The following is a 14191-nucleotide window of genomic DNA, read 5'->3' as shown; positions in this document are numbered from 1 at the left end:
CCTAAAATACGCACGCAGTTGAAATTTTTCGGAAAACATTTCATGACCGCTTTAAGTCTGATCATCCTTCGCCGGTGACGGAATGTTGCGGGCGGCTGCAGCGACTCATGACGTCAGTGACGTTAATCGCAATAATTTGCTACAGCACCATTAACTTGACACCGACAAGGTAGCTTTTATTGTTTGCTAAGCGAATTGCCAAGGAATTCACTGATAATCGTAAATAACATTATTTTCTGTTAATGAACGAAGGCAGTTTTGAAGGATCGTATTTTTTTGTTCCTCAATGCAAACAGAAGATCATAAATTCAAGCAAGGTATATGACGTTAAATCAGTTTTTTTGTAGTAATCATGACAGATTAAAAGATATTAAGGTGGCTGAAAAATAACGATGCAATTAGTTTTCTCTTGGTATATGAGATACAGACGGGTCTAATTCTAAAGGGAACATCTGTGTGGAAGGCGTGTCTGAATTTCGCTCTCCAGGTAAAGCATAGTGGCTTACCTTTGCATAAGACTATACTGGTGATTGACAGTTATGGTTTACTCCTTTTGACAGGCTGTACGTTATGTACTAGGAGCTAATACTTACACCCAAATACTTACAACATTTAATTAATGGAATAGGGAACCCATTGCGTATGAGGCAGTTTGGTCTTGTGTGATTGTGGCAGCGGTCTGTCATTGTTTTGCATGAAATATAGCCTAGAAAGCAAGAAACACATAATAAAGCTATATTATCAGGTGTGAACTTGTACAGTTTAAAGACCAAGAGTAATTTATTACAATTCAGTCAAACATAGGCTCGATTAATGTTCTTCACATTTGTCTTACGATAGCAAAGAAATGAGTGACCAAGAAGTAATTATCTCAAACAAGACAAAAGTTCAGCGGATGATGGTGACACAGGCAGATGTAAAATTCTTTATATAGACAGGCAGATATAAAACCCAAATCTGAGCACGCGTGCCTACAACATTTCCGCCTCCATCGGAAATGCAGCCGCCGCAGCCGGGACTCAATCCCGCGACCTGCGGGTCAGCAGCCGAGTACCTGAGCCACTAGACCACCGTGGCGAGGCGATATAAAATTCTTGAACGGCCAGTTCGACGGAAGCCAATTTTTAAATTGGTCTTGTCTTTATGAAGGCAGAAGCAGCAGTTGGTATGTGTATGTCTGTCCTCGAACCTAAAAAATTAAAGAGAAGAAAGCAAGCCGAGGAGGGCCTACAGCCCCGAACACCAATATGCCTATTCCACTGTTAACAAAATTTCTATATCATCAATTGTCTAACATACCATCCGCAATGACTTCCTTCGTTAAGAATAATGAGATATAGGTGTATTACTCGGGGCAAAAGAAAAAAACTAGCGACGTGACTTGTCGCTTGTGTGAAAAAAAAAATATCACTCAAGCTTGCCTGTCGAATCTAACGCATACATCACGCTTCCGCATGCCATTACTCTAAACAGACTCTTGCAATTAGAATAAAAACGAACAGAAGACTGAAGCTTCTTTTGCAACATAAGTGGCACGTAAGGTGACTGATTATTCGTAATTCATCATCATCATCATTATCATCATCATCGTACTAATTACATCCACTGCAGAACAAAGGCCTCTCCCATGTTGCCCCAGTTAACTCAGTCCTGTGCTTGCTGCTGCCAATTTATACCCACAAACTTCTTAATCTCATCTGCCCACCTAACCTTCTGTCTCCCCCTAACCCGCTTCCTTCTCTGGGAATCCAGTCAGTTACCCTTAATGACCAGCGGTTATCCTGTCTACGCGCTACATGCCCGGCCCATGTCCATTTCCTCTTGTTGATTTCATCTATGATATTCTTAACCCGCCTTTGTTCTCTAATCCCTTCTGCTCTCTTCTTTTCTCTTAAGGTTACACCTACCATTTTTCTTTCCATCGCTCGCTCTGTCGTCCTCAATTTAAGCTGAACCATCTTTGTAAGTCTCCAGTTTTCTGCTCCGTAGCTAAGTACCAGCAAGACACAGCTGTTATATACACCTTCCTCTTGAGGGATAGTGGCAATCTACCTGTCATTATTTGAGAGTGCGTGCTAAATGTCCTCTACGCCATCCTTATTCTTTTAGTTACTTCAATCTCGTGGTTAGGCTCCGTGGTTATTACCTGCCCTAAGTAGACATACTCTTTTACAAGTTGAAGTGCACTATTACTTATCTCGAAGCGCTGCTCTCTTCTCAGGTTGTTGTACATTGCTTTCGTTTTCTGCAGATTAATTATAAGACCAACCTTTCTGCTCTCCTTGTCGAACTCCGTATTCATGAACTGCAATTCGTCCCCTGAGTTACTCAGCAATGCAATGTCATCGGTGAAGCGCAAGTTACTAAGGTATTCACCATTAACTCTTATTCCTAACTGTTCCCATTCTAGGCTTCTGAAAACCTCATGTAAGCACGCGGAAAATACCATTGGGGAGATTGTGTCCCCCTGCCTTACACCCTTCATGAATAGTATTCTGTTGCTTTCTTTATGAAGCACTATGGTAGCAGTTGATCCCCGGTAGACTTTTTCCAGAATGTTTATATATACTTCATCTACGCCCTGATTCCGCAGTGTCTGCATGACGCCTGATATTTCTACTGAATCAAACGCCTTCTCGTAATCTATGAAGGCTATGTATAGTTGTTGGTTATATTCTGAGCATTTTCTATTACCTGATTGATAGTACGAATGTGGTCGATTGTTGAGTAGCCTGTTCGAAATCCTGCTTGTTACTTCGGTTGATTAAAATCTAATGTTTTCTTAACTCTATTACCAATTTCTATTATAAATAGCTTGCACACTATGGAGAGCAAGCTGATAGGCCTGTAATTCTTCAAGTCCTTGTCATCTCCTTTCCTATGTATCAAGATGATGTTGGCATTCTCTGAAGACTCTGGTACTCTTCCCGTCAGTAGACACCTCGTAAACAGGGTGGCTAGTTTTTTCTAACACAATCTATCCTCCATCTTTCAGCAGATCTGATATTACCTAATCCTCATTAGCAGCTTTGCCTCTTTGCATGCTCTCCAAGACTTTTCTGACTTCTTCAATCAATGCTGGTAGGGTGTCATCTGGTTTACTGCTAGTTCGTATAGTATTAAGGTCGTGGTTGTCCCGGCTACTGTACAAATCTCTGTAAAACTTCTCCGCTATTTCAACTATCCTATTCATATTGGTTGTTATTTTTCCTTCTTTGTCCCTTAGTGCATACATCCGATTTTTGCCTATCCCAAGTTTCCTCTTCACTGCTTTGACGTTTCCTCCGCTTTTCAGAGCGTGTTCTTTTTTCTACATGTTATACCTTCTTACATCGGATACCTTACGCCTATTAAACAACTTCGAAAGCTCTGCCAGTTATATTTAGCGTGTTGTACTTGAGACTTTCATAATTTGACGATTCGTAATTCAATTAAAAGTAATTTGTATACGGTGGCTGCTACCGGTGGCCGCTATCAGTTAAGTATACAAAAATACGTGATGATAGTGTGCAATCGGTTAGATGTTAGTTTTTCATACCAATATAGCTGTGCTGAACAGTTATATTTCTTGCATAAGCCGTCTCCCTCCATGAAACAAGTGGGGATGACGTCGAAGCATGCTCACAGAAATGAGAAAACATTGTAGCGCTCTCGTCCATTTGATGACTTTGTTTTTAGCCAGTCTTCATTTATGAACCCTTCACTTATGTCTTTTAAGGATTCGTACAAAAAGTGTGATTTTATATTGCATACCGATTACAATGGACCGCCATACCACCTCGCTACTATAAATATCTGGTGGCAGGTGCTTTGGGAGTGTGCTGTAAACGTTAACGTCACTGTCACCGCTCCCTTCGCGACTCATGTCAGGCAGGGACGAACTCCGAGGCCAACTGTTGCTGCCACCACCGCGAGAGGGCTCGGGCCAGACTCCACCGCGGCCGCGGTCACTGTTGCCGATCGGCGGCGTCAGGAAACGGCACTCACCACCGACGAGCTGGCCACTAGCTTTAAGCCGTCCGGCAAGCTGAAGATGCCACCCGGGTTCAAGGACTTCAAGCGGTCACCTGAGGCCCCACCGTCATAATCGATGGAAAGCGGCAAGAGACAGAGATTAATTCCCTCTTCCCCTCCTCGCCCAGTAAAACTACCAAGGTTTAAATCAAGTTTATTCATTCATTCATTTATTGCGATGGACATTTATGGTCTTGGGGCTGCTACACATGTCGCTACATGGTCGCTACAGATATTTATGGGGATGGGGGTCTGTTTTATTATCACTTAAGAGGAATGACGGTGATAGTACCTCTGTGGCCGCAATGATAGGACGTGATTGGTTCTGGAACAATTTTCGACAGTGCAAGTTTGTTACTTTCACCGAACATTGTATCCACCCTGCTGTTCCGGTGTCTTTAATTTTTGAGGTCCACCGATGGTAGTCTTAAAGTAACCTGAGTGATTTGCTTGACGACATTACTTTTAGGGGCGAAGGTCCTTAAGGCGTCGCCCAATCATCCTCTGCAGCAACCACCTTTCTCAGGTATGCGCCACAGGAGAGTTCTTAGAATGTCCGATGGCAGTACTTGTATAAAACCGACATATGATAAAAATAAGCTTCTTGGAATGTCCGCTGGATGAAGGTACTTGTATGTAATCAATATGGGATGAAAAGAAGCTCCTTAAGTCATTTAGTTTAGTTCTTGAAGTGTGCGCTAGATGGCTTACTTGTGTATAATTAATCACTGACGCAGTGCATCAAAATAGCAGAAAAGGAACACAGGCCCCTGTGGCTAGCATTTTCGGATATCAAGGGAGCGTACGATAGCGTGGTTCAAGAGGAATTGTGGAGAATACTGGACACACTAGGCGTGGAAGATGGAGTCACTAATCTTTTAAAGAGAGAGAGAGAGAAACGAGAAATAAGGAAGGCAGGGAGGTTAACCAGATGCTAGTATCCAGTATGCTACCCTACACTGGGGTTGGGGAATAGGGGGTTGAAAGAGAAAGGGAGAGTAAAAAATAAATAAGAGAAAAACACCGACACACACGCACGCACAAAATCAGTCCACTCAGAGGCGTTCCGACTGGCCAGTAGTTCGTAAAAAGCCCAGTAGCGCTTGCACGGCTTTCTTCTGTGACGATGAGTCATGACGATGGCGCAGTATACTTTCTTCTGACAGCGGCTGGTCATCTAACCTGTTTAGTTTATTAGAAAGGTGTTGTCTTTCCAGGTTGTATTTCGGGCAGTCACACAGGATATGTCGAATTGTTTCTTCATCTCCGGAGTGTGCACAGTCGGCAGTGTCGGCCATACCTATGCGGAACGCGTACGCACGGGTAAACGCGACCCCAACCATAGTCTGCACAGAGCAGTAGCGTCGCCTAGTCGAATTTTTGTTGGAAGCTGCATGCTTAACGTTGGATCAAGGGATCGTAATCTTGCATGCGTAAAGAGAGGCTCATTCCAAAGAGCCAGGGAGCGTTGGCGAGCAAGCATGCGGAGCCTCCTAGCAGCGTCCGTCCTTGAGAGAGGTATTGACTGGTCGTTGTCTTCTGTATGGGCTGAACGGGCAGCTTGATCAGCTCGTTCGTTACCGATAATTTCACAGTGGCTTGGCAACCACTGAAATATAACGTCGTGCCCTTTCTCTGTTATATGGTGTAGCATTTCTGCTGTTTCAAATACCAACTGCTCGTGTGGACCACGGCGTAGATTTGACAGAAGTGACTGCAGTGCCGGCTTGCAGTCGCCGAAAATTGTCCACCATTGCGTGCTCTGGTCGTTAATGAAACGCAGCGCAGTGCGAAGCGCTGCAAGCTCTGCTGCCGTTGTTGTGGTTGCATGAGTTGTCCTGAATTTGATGGTTGTGGCGTGCGTTGGAATAACTACCGCCGCTGTTGAGCTGTTTGGCAGGACGGAGCCGTCGGTGTAGACGTGGGTGCAGTCTTGGTACTTCTCGTACAGCAGAAGTAAGGCGAGCTGCTTGAGGGCTGGTATTGAGAAATCTCGTTTTTTCTGGATGCCTGGTATTGTCAGGTTGATGACTGGCTGTTTGAGGCACCATGGAGGAATTGAAGGTCTCGCCGCGGGCGTAAAACCAGTTGGTAGTGAGTCACCATGTGTAGTTATTGTTCGACAAAATGACGTATGAGGTCTATCCACTGGCAGAGAGGCTAGGTGGTGATGGGCAGTCCGGCCCACATGCCTTATGTGTGTTCTCAAAGCTTCAATTTCAATATGGGTCTGCACGAGCTGGTCTTTAGCTATAGCTATAGTCGCCATTGTTGAAGCACCCTGAGGCAGACCTAGACATATTCGAAGCGCCTGTGCTTGAACGCTTTGTATCATGCGTCGACTTATTTTGCTGGCGTTTGATAATGCAGGCAGACTGTATCGTAAAAAGCCAAGGAAAAGCACCCTATACAGTCGTAACATAGCATTAGGCTGCATTCCCCAAGTCTTTCCAACGAGAAACTTGAAAAGATGACATATGCCTGTCAATCGCTTTTTCAAATACGACACATGAGGGCTCCGTGATATGTCTCTGTCGACTATGACACCCAGAAATTTGTGAGATCGACGATACGGTATATTTTGACCGTTAATTGATACTCTGTAATTTGACATGGGTTTGCGCGTAAATGCCAGAAGAGCGCACTTTCCGGAGGAAATTTCCAGGCCTCGATTGCGTAGATACAAAGTAGTTGCAGTAGCAGCTCTCTGTATTCTCGCTCGTAACTGCAGGCGAGTTACCGCAGATGTCCAGATGCAGATGTCATCAGCGTATGTTGTTAGATAAATATTGTTTGGTAGGTGCGTATGGAGAGCGATTAGTGTTGTATTGAATAGCACAGGGCTCAGTACACCACCCTGAGGGACGCCACGACAATTGAAATGTGTAGACGTGTTCCCGGTCTCTGTACTCACAAAATAGGATCGCATTTGGAGATAACTGCGTATCCACTTAAACATTCGGCCACCCACTCCAATCTCTTCTAGTGCGGTAAGGACGGCTTCATGTGTAACGTTATCATAGGCTCCTTTAACGCCAATGAACAGAGAGGCGCAAAGACGCTTATGGCCTTTCTCATGTTCAACGTACGTGATTAGGTCGATGACGCTATCGATCGATGATCGACCACGTCGAAAGCCAGCCATGGCATTTGGGTAGATCTCATGATACTCCAAGTACCACTCGAGTCGGCCGAGAATCATTCTCTACATCACTTTACCCACGCAACTAGCCAATGCGATCGGGCGATAGGAGGAGAGTTCCAATAGTGATTTGCCAGGTTTTAGTAATGGTACCAGACGACTAGTTTTTCAACTTAAGGGGACAGTGCCCTCTAGCCAACAATCATTATATAGCTGAAGTAGAGCTATTCTCGCGCGCTCACCCAGATGACACAGGGCTCTATAGGAGATTCCGTCAGGTCTTGGTGCGGAGGTCTTGTTGCATGAAGCGAGTGCTGCTTTGAGCTCCTGAATGGTGAACGGGTAGTCCATACAGGAGTCACGTGGTGGCGGACAACTGCTCGAAAGGGGTGAGCTGCAGATGGCTGTAGTTTGCCCTGATAATCCGGCACAGAACTCTCCAGCAACGTCCACATCTGGTCGATTTTGGTGAAGGGCTAAGGCCTTGAATGGCGACTTCTGATTGGGCAATGACCGCAAACCTCTAACCGTCCTCCATATCTGCGATAAAGGCTTACGAGGCTCGAGTGACTGACAGAAAGTAATCCAGCGTTGGAATTATAGCTTGTCCAATCGACGTTTGATCTTCTTCTGCATACGTCTAGCAGTCCGTAAATCTTCTATGTCCTTCGTGCGCCGGTACCTTCTTTCAGCTCGTCGTCGCAAGGCTCGAAGCCGCTCCAGCTCTATGTCGATGTCCATGATTCTTACATGGCATGGGATCGTACACACAGTCTCTTTTATAGTGCTCTTGATGGCCTCTTGTAAATCGGATATGTGTTCTTGGCATTGGTCTTCCATACGGGACTGAAATTTTTTCCAGTCCACTCTTTTAACGATGACGCGCACTTTAAGAGGCGACAATCCTCTGATCTTGACATATGTTGGAATGTGATCACTCCCGTGCGTTTCTATATCCGTGAACCATTCAGTATGTTTCACTAGGCTTTGCGAAACAAAAGCCAAGTCGAGACAGCTACTGTATGTGGAGCCACGTAAAAATGTAGGACTGCCATCATTCAGTAACCAAAGTTGGTTGTCGGAGGCAAAAGACACCAAGCTTCTGCCCTTCATGTTCTGTGAATTCTGACTTCCCCATAATGTATGATGAGCGTTAAAATCCCCAATGATAACACACGGGCCAGGAGTTAACGCTATGATGTCTCGTAATCTTTTTTGATCGAAACGGCTTGATGGTGATAGGTATGCGCCAACCAGAGTGATGTTGAGCCTCCTCTTTTTCACTCTTAAGCATACGTATTGGTTTCCGTCATGAGGTGGTACAGGTTGAAGGATGTAAGTGAGGTCTCGGCGAATGTACACCAGAACCATGCTGCTTTCAGTAACAGTAGACGACATAAAAGGTTCGTATCCCGAGAGTCGTATTGCACTTGATAAGTTCGGCTCACAAATGACGATTACGGGAAACATATTGACGTACACAAATCGACGAAAGTCACCAATGCGCGATCTCAGTCCCCTGGCATTCCACTGCAGTATTGCTGCTTTACGAACCTCATCCCGGAAAGACAGTGGTGGGTTAGCCAGGGTCTACTCTAAGGCTGCTAGCACTGGACTAAGCGCGTCCAGTACTTGAAGGGCACTTTTGGCTAACGGTGTATTCATGTCGCTTAACAACATGCGAATGGTGTCCACTAATGATCTTAGCATCACCATCACGCGATGATCTGGCTTCCCGGCCGTTGCAACATTTTGTGCTTGTTCTTGAGGCGGCTTCTGTTGAGGCTCGACAGGTCGTGTAGGCGGCTTTTGTTGAGGCTCAACAGATCGTTTAGGCTGAAGGGGTGGCCATTCCTTTGGAGAGAGACATCTTCCAGCATCTTCTCTTTCAGCGCAGATGTTTGCCGTGCTAGGAGCCGCGCCTGTCGATTTCGCTTGAGTTTCTGACTTTCTCGTCAGATTTTGCACTGTCCTTCGTGAGGACCTTCGACGATGACGACGCCTTCGCCTTACTTTTTGCGCAGCTTCTCTGTGAGTCGAGTTGTCTCGCACCATTTGCCTCAGAATATAAATCTCTTTCTTAATCTGAGGACAGTCCTTGGAGGAAGCACTGTGAGCTCCTTGGCAGTTGGGGCATTTCAACGTAGTTGCATTACAGTCGTCTTCTGAGTGGTGTTCAGCGCATCGGGGGCACACTGCGGAATTTATGCAAACACCCTGCACGTGGCCAATATTATGGCACTTGAAACACTGCATAGGCTTCGGAATAAATGGGCGAACCTGGTGACGGATGGCCCACCTTCACGTAAGAGGGAAGACAGTCACCCTTGAATGTTAGTCGCACTCAACGAGAGTTGCCTAGGCGACCAGCATGAACAATGACGTTGTTTTCACTCACTGGTTTTATCAGTACAGGAAGATCTTCATTGGCGATTTCAGTGTCTATGTCATAGATAACTCCTGTTACGGTGTCACCATTCGCTGGTATGATGGATCGGACTTTGATGTTTCCCAGCTCTAACACATGCTGTAGCATGTTCAGTGCACTCGGGTTCCTCACGTCGATTGCCAAAATATTCTTCCTCGTGTTTATCCTGATGTCCTTAATCTCGTTAGGCACAATGTTTTCAAGGTACAAGGACAGTGCTTGCCTATTGAGGAAGCGTAGATTGGCAGTAGTAGTCTGCGGCACAAACAGAATGGAGTGAGGCCATCGCTGAGGCGCTGTCCTCACAGTGGCTGTACTTGATGCCGATGATGCGTTCATGATTCTTCGTTTGGCCTTGTGGTAGAGCACAGGTTCGAAATCGTCTTCCGAGGACTCGTAGTCTGATGCAGAGTACAGCTTGGTGTCCTCGCTCTCACTAGATGGATTACCACGCTTTCTTGAAGCAATGCCCATGGATGAACTGGTACTGGGCGGGATCTCCGGGGATTGTACATCCATGACCACGATGTAGGGGGCTGGAGACTCCGCTGTTGCGCTGTGGAACGCAGATCAAACAGCACAGACCGCAAGATGTGTTCCACAAGAGAATCACTTCCATCTTTTAAAGGATATCTATAAAGGTAACAAGGTAGTTATAAAGTGGCAAAAACAGGTATCCAAGCCTGCAGAGGTAAAACGGGGGCTTAGACAGGGGTGTCCTATGTCACCCTTATTGTTCATGATGTACCTACAAGGATAAGTGGCCAAATTAGAGGGAAGTGGACTGGGCTTCAACCTCCCTTTCGTCAAACAAGGAAAACTCATTGAACAAGCACTACCAGCATTGATGTACGCAGATGACATAGTGCTAATGGCCGACAACAAGGAAGATTTGCAGAGATTGATGGACATCTGCGGTAATGAGGGAGATAGGTTAGATTTCAGATTCAGTAAGGAAAAATCAGCAGTCATGATTTTAATGACAATGAAGGTAGTGAGGTTAGAAAACAGGAGGTCACGCTAAAGATAACAGATAAATACAAATATCTGGGCGCATGGATAAGCAATGGGGCTGAGTACCTAAGAGAACACGAAATATACGTGACGATTAAAGGTAACAGGAATGTAACGGTGATGAAAAACAGGGCACTGTGAAATTACAATAGGTATGATGTTGTGAGAAGCATATGGAAAGGGGTCATGGTTCCTGGTCTGACGTTCGGCAATGTGGTCTTGTGCATGAGATCACAAGTTCAAGCAAGATTAGAAATTAAGCAACGTGGAATAGGTAGGCTTGCCTTAGGAGCTCATGGGAATACACCAAATCAGGGAGTACAAGGTGATATGGGATGGACATCATTTGTGGGCAGGGAAGCTAGCAGCAAGATAAAATTTGAGAAGCGATTGAGGGAAATGGGGGAGGAGCGTTGGGCTATGAAGGTTTTCAGCTACTTGTACATGAAGAATGTCAATACAAAATGAAGGAAGCGAACCAGGAAGTTGACTGGTAAATACTTAGAAAACAGCAGGTGGCCAAAACAAAAAGAATTATCGGTTAAGAAGAAGCTGAAGGAAGCTGAGACCAACATGTTGAGAATTGGCATGATTAAGAAGTCCGCACTAGAGATCTATCGAACTTTTAAGCAGGAAATTGCCAAGGAAAAGATCTATGGTAACAGTAGGAGTAGTTCTCTGCTGTTTGAGGCCAGGACGGGAATATTGCGAACCAAGACATATCGGGCCAAATACAAAGGGGTAGACACGGTATGCAGTGCATGTGGAGAGGAAGAGGAAGGTGCTGAACACTTTATAATGTCCGTAAAGGACTTCACCCTAAAGTTCAGAATGATGGCGCAGAGTTTTTCAAAGCACTGGGGTTCAGGAACAGAGAGGGCGAAATAGACCTTAAGCGGGTACAACTAACTAGAAGGAGGTTATCTGATTGGTGGCTGAAGTCAAGGCACGAGTGAAAATTAAGCCCTTCACTGCAAAGTACGAATCCTCTACCTCACTATTTAAGGAAAAAAATATAGTTTTTTGTTCGATAAGTATTACGGCTTCGTCCGTCCGTCCGTCTGTCCGTCCGGCCGTCCATCCATCCATCCATCCATCCATCCACCCATCCATCCATCCATCCATCCATCCATCCATCCATCCATCCATCCATCCATCCATCCATCCATCCGTCCGTCCGTCGGTCCGTCCGTCCGTCCGTCCGTGATGAAAAGATGCGAGATAGTGGTAGTTGGAGTGTTCGCTAGAAGGATAGACATGCATGCATGCATGCATACATACATACATACATACATACATACATACATACATACATACATACATACATACATACATACATACATACATACATACATACATACATACATACATACATACAGACAGACAGACAGACAGACAGACAGACGGATGGACAGGTTGAGCGATTGTCGGAAAGACGAATGGATGTACGAACGTATGGACGGACACTTCGCCCCGCTCATCACCATTCAGTCCATGAATATGCTGTTATTTTTTATGCGTGAAAGCGGCAAGCCACATGTGGGAAGAAGGAAGGGCCGGCCGTGTGACGTTCTTTGAAGGCGTCGTGTGAAGTGAAATCAGCTACAACGTAATCGTTATGGGGAATGTATGGGGAAAGGTTCCTAATGTTCACAGGTGCGTTATTACTATCATGCGCTTTTCATGGTTACTTTTTGGAGACGCCATGTTTGCTGATGCATTTTCCTGCCATCAGAGACAAAACCAAAGAAGGCAGATTGGAGGAGATATGCAGCTTTCTGGGAAATTCAAAGGAAAGACTAATTTGACAATAGTTTTACAAAAAAGGAATACGCCATCTTGTCGATCTGTTTAGAAACACACTGGTAGGTTTGGTGGTACTGGCTTACACAAGAGTTTTACGATAAGTGCACTTTTTAGAAGTGTTTGGAATCACCTTTCAGCATTAGGAGGTAATAATGTAGATTGGTAAATTACCTTTAGGTTAAACTTGGAGAGGTAATACTATTGTGCACAAGAAATGCTGCTGGCTTTCTATACCATGTAAACTATTGTAAGGCGAATCGCATGAATCGATCCTCCTGGCCGACTCTCTCTCTCTCTCTCACACACACACACACACACACACACACACACACACACACACACACACGCACACACACACACACACACACACACACACGCACACACACACACACACACACACACACACACACACACACACACACACACACACACACACACACACACACACACACACACACACACACACACACACACACACACACTATTATAACAATAGGAGCACCCATGACGTTTACTCTTGATATGTCAGTTATTAACTATTACCATTGTTACAGAAGAGACTTTCGGAGAGACGTACGCAGCCGCTACTAGTTTCATTATATAAAGTATTATACTAATTGCTGGAATGTCTATTTCATTCGTATCACAATACAACCAGACCACATGTGACCAAAACCGGGAAAAATTATTGTTACTGGCACTGTATACACTATGCTACAAGGACAGAAGAGCTGATTGGCGTTTGCATCACCATTACTTTTTCTGTTTTAAAAGCTTTGGCTTCTTTAGTTTGTCTATTTTTTGTTTTTTTTCAATTAGCTGTTTCTTGTGTATCTGTTTCTTTATATATTTCTATTTCTCGGTCTTTCTATCGTTCTTTGCTTTCTTTTTTACTTCCATTTTTTTACATTGCTTTCTTTCGCTCTACTTAATGCTATGTTTGTTTCATTCTTTCTTTTTCTCTCGTTCTTTCTCCTGCAGTTCGTTCTGTTTCTTTCTTCCTCTTACTATGTTACGCATCACTGCCTACCTTCCCTTTTTCTCTCCTTGTCACTCTCACTCCCCTTTCCTTCCCCCTTGCCATGCTATGCTACAGAACAATAAGCTTTTCTGTGCTAGCTTGCCTGTATAGCCGAATGAGTAACACAAGCCTTTAGAATGAGGGAGGGTACCGGGGTTAGCTTTTTTTTCCCGCCAGGAATATCTCTTTTTTGCGTTCGTTGTACCCATTTCTTTCTCTCTCTCTCCATACTCGTTCTATACATCAAAAGGGTTATCTCAGGACATGCCGGAGAACACACGTTCTCTGGGAGCTAAGCAGAAGAGGATGAAGATGATGTTCAGGAGAAGAGGATGTTGAGAGCATTTGCCACTAGAAAATAGATGGGGATGTTCGTTTCTGACAGATACATTACGGCGAGGTTAAAGAGCTATGCTGTTAAAAATTGTGCAGCAGGGCGATTTGCGCTGCCTGTAGCTTCACCGCGTTTCTTATAGATAGAGATTACGGGGTTTCTAACTTAGAACATATGGCAACACGGCACTCACAAAAGCCAGTACCAATCTAGGCTTGGCGTGACATGTCGCACTCTTTACACGGTAGCCCCGGGTTATACATATGTTGGGCCGCGTACACCACAGCGGAAACTATATCCGGGAAGCTTGTAAGTTTTGATTTGGTGTAGGCTTGCGCTTGAGTGCCTGTCAGTGGTAGAACGCGCCAGTGGCACCAAAACAACCGCAGGGCCTCGTAAGTTAAGGCGAAGCAGCTGTGGTAGGATTTCGGC

General features: G+C 45.0%; 1 long non-coding RNA gene across 1 annotated transcript in view; it reads right to left on the bottom strand.

The window, feature by feature from the left end:
• The window catches only part of LOC142786636 (uncharacterized), a 39476-nt gene that overhangs the window by 9382 nt on the left and 15903 nt on the right, over positions 1–14191 (bottom strand). Inside the window, exon 3 of the long non-coding RNA XR_012889100.1 lies at positions 608–706. This is a non-coding gene — a long non-coding RNA (uncharacterized LOC142786636). The remainder of the gene's footprint in view (positions 1–607; positions 707–14191) is intronic.

Source organism: Rhipicephalus microplus, chromosome 2, assembly GCF_043290135.1.
Source record: "Rhipicephalus microplus isolate Deutch F79 chromosome 2, USDA_Rmic, whole genome shotgun sequence".
In the NCBI taxonomy this organism is placed as follows: Eukaryota; Metazoa; Arthropoda; class Arachnida; order Ixodida; family Ixodidae; genus Rhipicephalus; species Rhipicephalus microplus.
Note: the sequence above shows the minus strand (reverse complement) of the source record. Positions and strands in the feature narration are given on the sequence as shown.